Raw genomic sequence first — 9,148 nt, 5'->3', positions numbered from 1 at the left:
TAAGGTTGATTTAGTCGCATCAAGTTTTTGGCGCTGTTGTCAGGGATCATTAGATTGTTTGTGATTATTTTAACATTACTTGTTACTTTGAGATTTTTTTTTTTTTTTTTTTTAAACCAATAGGTGTTTCTGCTAGTGTATGACCAGAGCTTCTGGAAAGATTTTACTAGCATTTGATCCTGAGATAGAGCGCACTTTTCATGCAAGAAAAAGAGCAATCAAAAAGGAAATCATGGGTGATCACGATAACCCAAATAATGGAACACCACCAGCAACTTGTACACTAAACGAGTACTCTACCCCATCTCTAAATGGAGCAACATCAAGCATTCGACGACCAGTGATCAATGCCAACACTTTTGAGATAAAGCCAACAGTCATCCAGATGATTCAACAGTCAGTGCAGTTTGGTGGTTTGACACATGAAGATCCTAACTTACATATTGCAAATTTCCTGGAGATTTATGATACTTTTAAGCACAATGGAGTTTCCGACGAAGCTATAAGACTAAGATTGTTCCCATTTTCATTAAGAGACAAAGCTAAGAGTTGGTTGACCTCATTACCATCAGGCTTGATTATAACCTGGGAGCAAATGACACAAAAATTCCTGAGTAGGTATTTTCCTCCTGCAAAGACTGCATAATTGCGTAATGATATTACTATGTTTGTGCAGGTGGATACAGAGTCACTATACGAAGCATGGGAAAGGTTCAAGGACATGCTCCGGAGATGTCCCCACCATGAATTACCGATTTGGCTGCAAGTCCAGACGTTCTATAATAGTCTTAATAGTGAAGTTTGAAATATGATTAATGCTGTTGCGGGTGGTACTTTAGGTAAGAAGACACCAGAACAAGCTTATGAATTGCTGGAGGAAATGGCTTCAAACTCTTATCAATGGTCGATAGAGAGGTTGCCTATGAGAAGAACATCAGGTGTTCATAACATAGATGCTATCACAGCTTTGGCAGCACAAATGCATGCATTAAATAAGAAGTTTGATGGACTTCAAATGCAAAAACCTGCAATAGTTGCTTCTATGTGTGATTTTTGTGGTGAAGATCACCCTAACCATGAGTGCCAATCAGGTAACATGTTTGCTGTTAATTCTATGCTTGATCAAGCTAACTATGTTTCAAATTTTCGCAGGCCTAATAATAATCCATACAGTGAAACATATAATCCGGGGTGGAGGAATCACCCAAATTTCTCTTGGAGTAACAACAATCAAGTGAAACCTCCACCGCCAGGTTTTCAATCTCAAGAGAAGAAATCAAATTTAGAGGAGATGATGGCGAAGTTCTTTAGTACTACAGAGACAGGAATTCAGAATCAAGAGGCTTCCATCAAGAATTTAGAAGCTCAAATTGGCCAATTGGCCAATATCATTTTGGGTAGACAGCAAGGGCATTTACCAAGTGACACGGAAAGGAACCCGAAGGAGCAATGTAATGTCATAACCTTAAGGGATGGAAAGGTGATTGGTGAAGAAGAATCATAAAAGAAGGCGGAAAGTGAAGCGGAGTTACCGGTCTCTATTGAAGAAAAGAAAACGAATTCAGAAAAAGAGACAGAGACTAAGGTAAGGGAAATTGCAAGAGGTAAAGGAAAAGGTACGTCAAATTATGATTCTATTGTTGTTGAAAAAGATGTATCTAAATTTCCTTATCCTGATAGAATTAGAAAGGATAAACTGGATGAACAATTTTCAAAGTTTTTAGAGGTCTTTAAGAAATTGCAAATAAATATTCCATTTGCTAAAGCTTTAGCACAGATGCCTAGTTATGCAAAGTTCTTAAAAGACATCCTTTCTAACAAGCGAAAGATCGAGGAGCATGGAACAGTTATGCTCACTGAAGAATGCAGTGCCATATTGCAAAATAAATTACCTCCTAAACTGAGAGATCCAGGGAGTTTCACTATACCTTGTGCATTAGGAGATTCATTCTTTGATAAAGCATTGTGTGATTTAGGTGCTAGTATTAATTTAATGCCTTTATCAATTTTCAGGAAGCTAGGACTTGGAGAAGTGAAAGAGACGAACATGTCGCTCCAGCTTGCTGATAGATAAATCAAACGACTTAAAGGAATTGTTGAAGACATTTTGTTAAAGGTCGACAAATTTATCTTTCCAGTGGACTTCGTAGTTCTTGATATAGAGGAGGATCGGGAGGTGCCTCTAATTTTGGGACGTCCATTTTTAGCGACAGCTCGTGCTCTGATAGACGTGCAACAAGGAAAATTAATTCTAAGACTAAATGACGAAGAAATAGGGTTTGATGTCCATAAAGCGATGAAAAATCCTACTACATTTTATATTGAATCTTGTTTTCACTCTAAAAGTTTTGGTGGGATTGTAGGTGATCACAGAGAAGAAGTTTTGCAGAAGGACTCTTTGGAGAGATGTCTAATGGAGTCAAACACAACAGAAGATGAAGACCCGTGCTTGAGAGAAGAAGCTGAAGCGTTAGAGAAAGAATCTTTGACTGATAATAATATGGAGCTAAAGGAGGATTTGCATAAAACTCCTAATGAGGCTCCTAAACTTGAGCTTAAACCTCTTCCTTCACATTTAAAATATGCTTTTCTAGATAAAGATGCTTACCCTGTGATTATTTCTGCATCTTTGACAGATTTGGAGGAGAAGTCACTACTAGACATTTTGAGGAAGCACAAAAAGGCAATGGGATGGACAATTGCTGATATCAAGGGAATAAGCCCTTCCATCTGCATGCATAAGATCCTTATGGAAGAGAATTTCAAGCTAACAATACAACCGCAAAGGAGATTAAATCCTGCCATGCAAGAAGTGGTACGAAAGGAAGTGGTAAAATTACTCGATACAGATATTATTTATCCTATCTCTGATAGTAATTGGGTTAGTCCTGTGCAAGTAGTGCCTAGGAAAGGGGGAATGACTGTAGTGAAGAATGAAAATAATGAGCTTATCCCTACTAGGATGGTAACTGGATGGCGTGTGTGCATAGACTATAGAAGATTAAATTCTGCCACTAGAAAAGACCATTTCCCATTGCCATTTATTGATCAGATGTTAGAGAGATTAGCGGGTAATAAATTTTACTGTTTTCTTGATGGCTATTCTGGTTATTATCAAATTCCTATTGCTCTAGAGGACCAAGAGAAAACAACATTTACTTGTCCTTATGGCACGTTTGCTTATCGACGTATGCCATTTGGTTTATGTAATGCACCAGCTACTTTTCAACGTTGCATGATGGCAATTTTCTCTAACATGACTGAAAAATTTCTGGAAATTTTCATGGATGATTTTACGTTGTATGGACTAACCTTTGAATCTTGTTTGCTAAATCTTGCGTTAGTTTTACAGTGTTGTGAGGAATCAAATCTTATGCTGAATTGGGAGAAGTGCCATTTTATGGTACAAGAAGGTATCGTGCTTGGACACAAGATCTCTGAGCGAGGGATTGAGGTTGATAAAGCAAAAGTGGAAGTGATTGAAAAATTACCTCCCCCAACGACGGTTCGAGCAGTCAGAAGTTTCCTTGGCCATGCAAGATTTTATAGAAGATTTATTAAAGATTTCTCAAAAATTGCAAAACCTTTATCTAATCTTCTTGCCAAGGATGTAAAACTTAATTTTGATTCTGAATGTTTGCAGGCCTTTAATTTGCTGAAGGAGAAGCTAGTGACAGCACCAATAGTGGTTGCACCGGATTGGAACAACCCCTTTGAAATTATGTGTGATGCGAGTGACTACGCCATCGGTGCTGCTCTCGGTCAAAGGAAAGACAAAATGTTTCAGGTCATATCCTATGCCAGTCATACCTTAAATGGTTCGCAATTGAACTACACAACAACCGAGAAAGAATTACTAGTAGTGGTCTTCGCATTCGAGAAGTTTAGATCTTACCTCATAGGCACGAAATCCATAGTCTACATAGATCACGCAGCTCTACGACATCTCTTTGCTAAGAATGATGCCAAACCACGCCTTATCAGATGGGTCCTTCTACTTCAAGAGTTTGATTTGGAGATTAAAGATCGAAAGGGGACAGAAAATCAAGTTGCTGATCATTTATCCCGACTAGATAATTCAATCTTTGAAGAGGGAGATATTAGTGCAGAATTTCCTGATGAGCGAATTCTATCTCTTAACTCTTCTTTTTCTAAATCTCCGTGGTTTGCTGATTTGGCTAATTTTCTTGCAGGAGGCTGGATCCCGAAGCATTTTACATTCTAGCAAAGGAAGAAATTTTTGGCTGATGTCAAATATTATTTGTGGAAAGACCCTTACTTGTACAAACTATGTGTAGATCAAGTTGTTCGAAAATGTGTGCCGGAAGAAGAGATTGGATCTATTTTGAGTCATTGCCATGATAGAGAAACTGGAGGGCATTTCGGGGCGAATCGTACAGCGGCAAAGGTGTTGCAATCAGGTTTTTATTGGCCCACTGTGTTTCGGGATGCTCAAAGGTATGTATCCTCTTGTGATCATTGCCAAAGAACAGGTAATATTTCTAAGAAAGATGAGATGCCTTTAAACAATATATTGGTATGTGAAATTTTTGATATTTGGGGTATTGATTTCATGGGACCGTTTCCATCATCGTATGGAAACACTTTTATACTTGTGGTAGTAGATTACGTTTCTAAATTGGTGGAGGCAATTGCCACCAAAATTAATGATTCTAAAACAGTACTCCAATTCCTTAGGCGGAATCTTTTCACTAGATATGGAACTCCTAGGGCAATCATTAGTGATGGTGGGAAGCATTTTTGTAATCACCAATTTAATGCACTCTTAAAAAAATATGGAGTCACACACAAGGTAGCCACTCCCTACCATGCCCAAACTAGTGGTCAAGGAGAGGTCTCTAATAGAGAGCTAAAACGAATTTTAGCGATAAAGTTAGACGATGCTTTATATGCATATATGACAGCTTTTAAAATACCTATAGGCATGTCACCTTATAGGTTAGTATTTGGAAAAGCATGTCACCTGTCGGTAGAATTAGAGCACAAAGCTTATTGGGCTACTAAATTTTTGAATTTTGATGTGCAAAGTGCAGGTGCTAAACGTCTTTTACAGGTGAGTGAGCTAGATGAATTTCATCATTGGGCATACGAGAGTGCTAGTTTGTACAAGGAGAAGACAAAGAGATGGCATGATAGGCACATTGTGAAAAAGGAGTTCAAGCCAGGACAACAAGTTCTTCTTTATAATAGTCATCTTCGTCTTTTCCCAAGAAAGCTGAAATCAAGATGGACGGGTCCATATGAGGTAATTTAGGTAACACCTTTTGGAGCAATTGAGATCCACAATGGAAAGGCAGGTGAAACGTTTAAAGTTAATGGACACCGTTTGAAGCACTATGTTGGAGGACGTTTAGATCCAAACACCGCGTCCGTCCAGTTTCTTGAATGAAGAAAGTGGAGAAAGTCAAGCTAACGACTCTAAATTAGAACTAAATTTTTTTTTCTTTTCTCTCTCTTACAATTACTTCATTTTTGTTTGATTTTGTTTTTATTTGTGTTTTGTTATCGTCGGAACAAGGAACAAGTTTGAGGGAAGCTTAAGTGATAGAAGAAGAAGACAATTTTGAGCAGAATAAAACATGGGCTACCCTGTGTTATTTTACACAGCCATGGCCATGTTAAAAGATAAAGAGCTTGCAGATTCCAGTCTTCACCATGGGGTACCCCGTGTCAGTTTACACAGCCGTGGCCATGTGAAAAAAAAAAAATTCTCTTCTTTTTCAGGGAAGTTTCTCTCTTTTATTTTCCATATTTTCTATTTTGGTTTTTGTTTTTCATGCATTGAAGACATTGCATTCTTTAAGTTTGGGGGAGTAAGCAGTTTGATTTGTGTTGCATTGTTGTTTGGTTTATGTTGCATTGTTGATAGTCTGTTTCTTTTGTTTGGTGGGTTTGTTTTTAGGAAGTGTTTAGTTTATTTTTTTGTTTTTGGTTTGTATTTTTATTTGTTGCGTGGTGGTTATTATGCTTGTGCTTTTGATACAATCCCAAACGAAACTTTGTGATATCCCCAAAGAAAAAAAAATTGCTTTTTGTGATGAACTTTGTAATTATTTGGAGTAGTGGTAGTATCAAGTCATTGAAAGGATTCAAACATGCTCATATCTTTAGGAATGCTTAAGAGTACGTAATTCTAGATGGTTGTGCAAATCTGGTTTATTACTTGACTTTGTTGTGTACTAGCTGAGCTTGTCTTCACTCCCTAAAAAAAAAAAGCTATATATATAGTCTTGAGATAAAGTAACTATGCTTATTTGTTTGTTTTTGAATGAACTACTCTGCTGTTTCGAGCTTCTTAGTAACCAGGAGTATTCATGAGCCCCATGTTTACTTTTGCGTCAAATCGTGGCTTGAAGTATGAGTATGCAAAGCACTTTATGTGTTGTGACATTGTTGAGTAACCGGGGGCACTCATCACAAATGTGTGCATTCGTGTAAAAAGGTGATGTGACAATCTGAGGAAGCAATTGAAAAAAAAAAAAAAAAAAGAAGAAAATAAGTAGGGGGTTGAGTATAAAGTCTTAGTGAGGCATGATCGGGTTGAGGAAAGTTTAGAGTTGTACAATTAGTTGGGTTGTATGTTTGGTAGCATGAATATTATTTAAAGCATGTTTGCTTTATTTTCCTTGATTTTGGGAATGCTCGAATCCTTGCTGATTGCTGAGTTTATTTTTTCTGATATTTCTTTACTCGGGACGAGCAAAGGATTAAGTTTGGGGAGTTGATAAGTTATAATTTAGTGTTTTTAGGGTTGTTTTGATGTTAGTTTAGTTAACTTCTCATTTGTTTCCTTTGTTTTTATGTTTTGTTTTTGTAAGTTTGCGATATCAATGGTTACCTATTGATTTGAATAACTTTTATGTTTTTTTTTTAGGCTTTGATTGAGAAGATTGGAGTATTGGAATGAAATTGGGACTTAAACTTGAAGAAGTTGAGATTGCCCTTCAGTCTTGAAGACCACGGTCATGCCTTGGTAGTTCACCATGGCCGTGGTGATGGAACAAGAGAAAATAAAGAGACTAGTAGCACCACGGCCTAGGCTGTGGTGACTTAAATTTGGCCACGGCCAGGGTTGGGCAGAACCTATTAGCACGTTTTTATCAGTTTTTCTTTCCTTTTTCACTTATGACTCTTTGGGTATTTAGTATTATTGAGATTATGTGTCAGTGGACGAATTTTGCATATTTTTGAGAGGAGAAGACGCATTCTTTGGGCTTGAAGACTGAAGATCAGATTTAAGAGTTTGATTTTTATTTATTTTCGGTCTGATTATGTTTTCCTTTTTCTCAACTATTCCTTTGTTCTAGGATGGAGTAAATCCCTTTTGTTAGGGGAGGATGGAACCCTAATTATGTTTTGAACAAATGTTAATGCTTAATACCAGATTTATGTTTATGAATTTGTGCAAGAGTTTAGGTTTAATGCTTTATGAATGTTGGATTGATTTAATTACCTTGATGATGTTTCGAATAGAGAAGTTAGGGTTTATTGCTTAATTCATATTCATAATTGTTCTATGGGAATAACATTGCACAACATATTAAAACTAGAATTAATCGAATAGAGATTCTAGGATTTATTTGTGGTCCATCTAATTCATAACCGAATAGGGCGAATTAGTCGTAAGGGATTGATGAATTTATGCTTCTTAATTTCAGAGTAACCGAATAGGGATTTGTATTAAGTTGAATATTATGCCTGAATAAGGATAATTGGCCTTAGAAGAATCCTACCAATTCATAGCATAAACAGGTATTAAGAGTAATTGTCAAGCATAATTAGGGGGAAATCTGTACCCTAACTTCATTAATATTGCAAAGTTCATCACATTATTTATTTGTTTAATTTAGTTATTTTTAATCTGTTATTTTTACACTCTAAGATTTCGTTTTCTTAAATAACGTGTAAGTAGTTTTAGGTAATTACAAATAACCGCTTTGATCTCTATGGGACGATACTCAAACTCATCACTTTATTACTTGAACACGACTAGTGCACTTGCTAAGGTTGATTTAGTCGCATCAGTGGTCGTGAAACGCCATAGATCTGGCCATGAAAAGGGCAGATCTTTGGCCGTGAAACGGCGACCGTTTCATGGCCAAAGATTTAGCCTTTTCACAGCTAGATCTATGGCCGTTTCACGGCCACATCTTTGGCCGTGAAATGGCCATGTTAACAACCAGATCTAGCCATGAAACGACCATATTCACGGCCAGATCTGGTCGGATTAGGCCTGATCGATGTACGACCAGCTAGATCTAGCTGGTCGTGCGCCATTACAGTGGCTTCCGGTGGTGGTGGTGGCTGCCGGCAGTGGTTTGGGGTGAGCGGGGGTGACTTTCCTACAAATTAAAGTTGTATATGGTTGGGGTGTTTTGGTAAAATTTCAAATATAGGGGGGTTAAAAGAAATAATTTAAAAAATAATAGAATAAAATAATAATAATAATATTATTATATTATTATTTTAAAATGAGGGCAATTTAGTAATCTCTATAACATACCCACTCATTTATCCTCCCAACCAAACATATTGTTATAATATACCCATCAATTTATTCCAATCGACCAAACATATTTCTCTAAAGATTCTCTAGTAATTTATCTTTCCAGTAATATAACATTCCTCAATAATATAACATTCCCTGAACCAAACGCTACCTAAAAAAAGAAAAAAAAAATAACTTAAGCACCAAATAAAAAAATGAACAAGGAAACTATCATACCGTTAAAAAGGTTGCACTTCTTCACAATTTTTCAACACATAAAGATGGGCTTGTTTCCATTCATTATTTTCAATTGACCTACACTTATGCCTTGTTAAAGGATATCCACAATGATGAAATATAGATAACCCTTTGCCTGAATCAACATTACTACCTTCAAAATTTCTTCTCAACTTATCAAGCTTAGTTTCAATACAATTTAAATATCTCGACCAAAATATTAGACTTTCTTCCACAATGTACCCTTCTGCAATAGAACCTTCTGGTCGACTTTTATTACGAACATACCGCTTCAATTTTCCTAAGTACCTATACAAATGTTTCTTGAGCTAATTAATAACTTATTATAACCACACACTTATAAACATAAAAATAGATATATGAAATAATGAAAACAAAATA

General features: G+C 36.6%; 1 non-coding gene across 1 annotated transcript; it reads right to left on the bottom strand.

The window, feature by feature from the left end:
- Positions 1–644: 644 nt before the first annotated feature.
- On the bottom strand, positions 645–750 carry LOC116132423. The gene has a single exon (XR_004128406.1). It is a non-coding gene; the product is annotated as a small nucleolar RNA R71 (small nucleolar RNA).
- Between the last annotated feature and the right edge of the window lie 8,398 nt (positions 751–9,148).

This window comes from Pistacia vera, unplaced genomic scaffold (genome assembly GCF_008641045.1).
Source record: "Pistacia vera cultivar Batoury unplaced genomic scaffold, PisVer_v2 Contig251, whole genome shotgun sequence".
In the NCBI taxonomy this organism is placed as follows: domain Eukaryota; kingdom Viridiplantae; phylum Streptophyta; class Magnoliopsida; order Sapindales; family Anacardiaceae; genus Pistacia; species Pistacia vera.
Note: the sequence above shows the minus strand (reverse complement) of the source record. Positions and strands in the feature narration are given on the sequence as shown.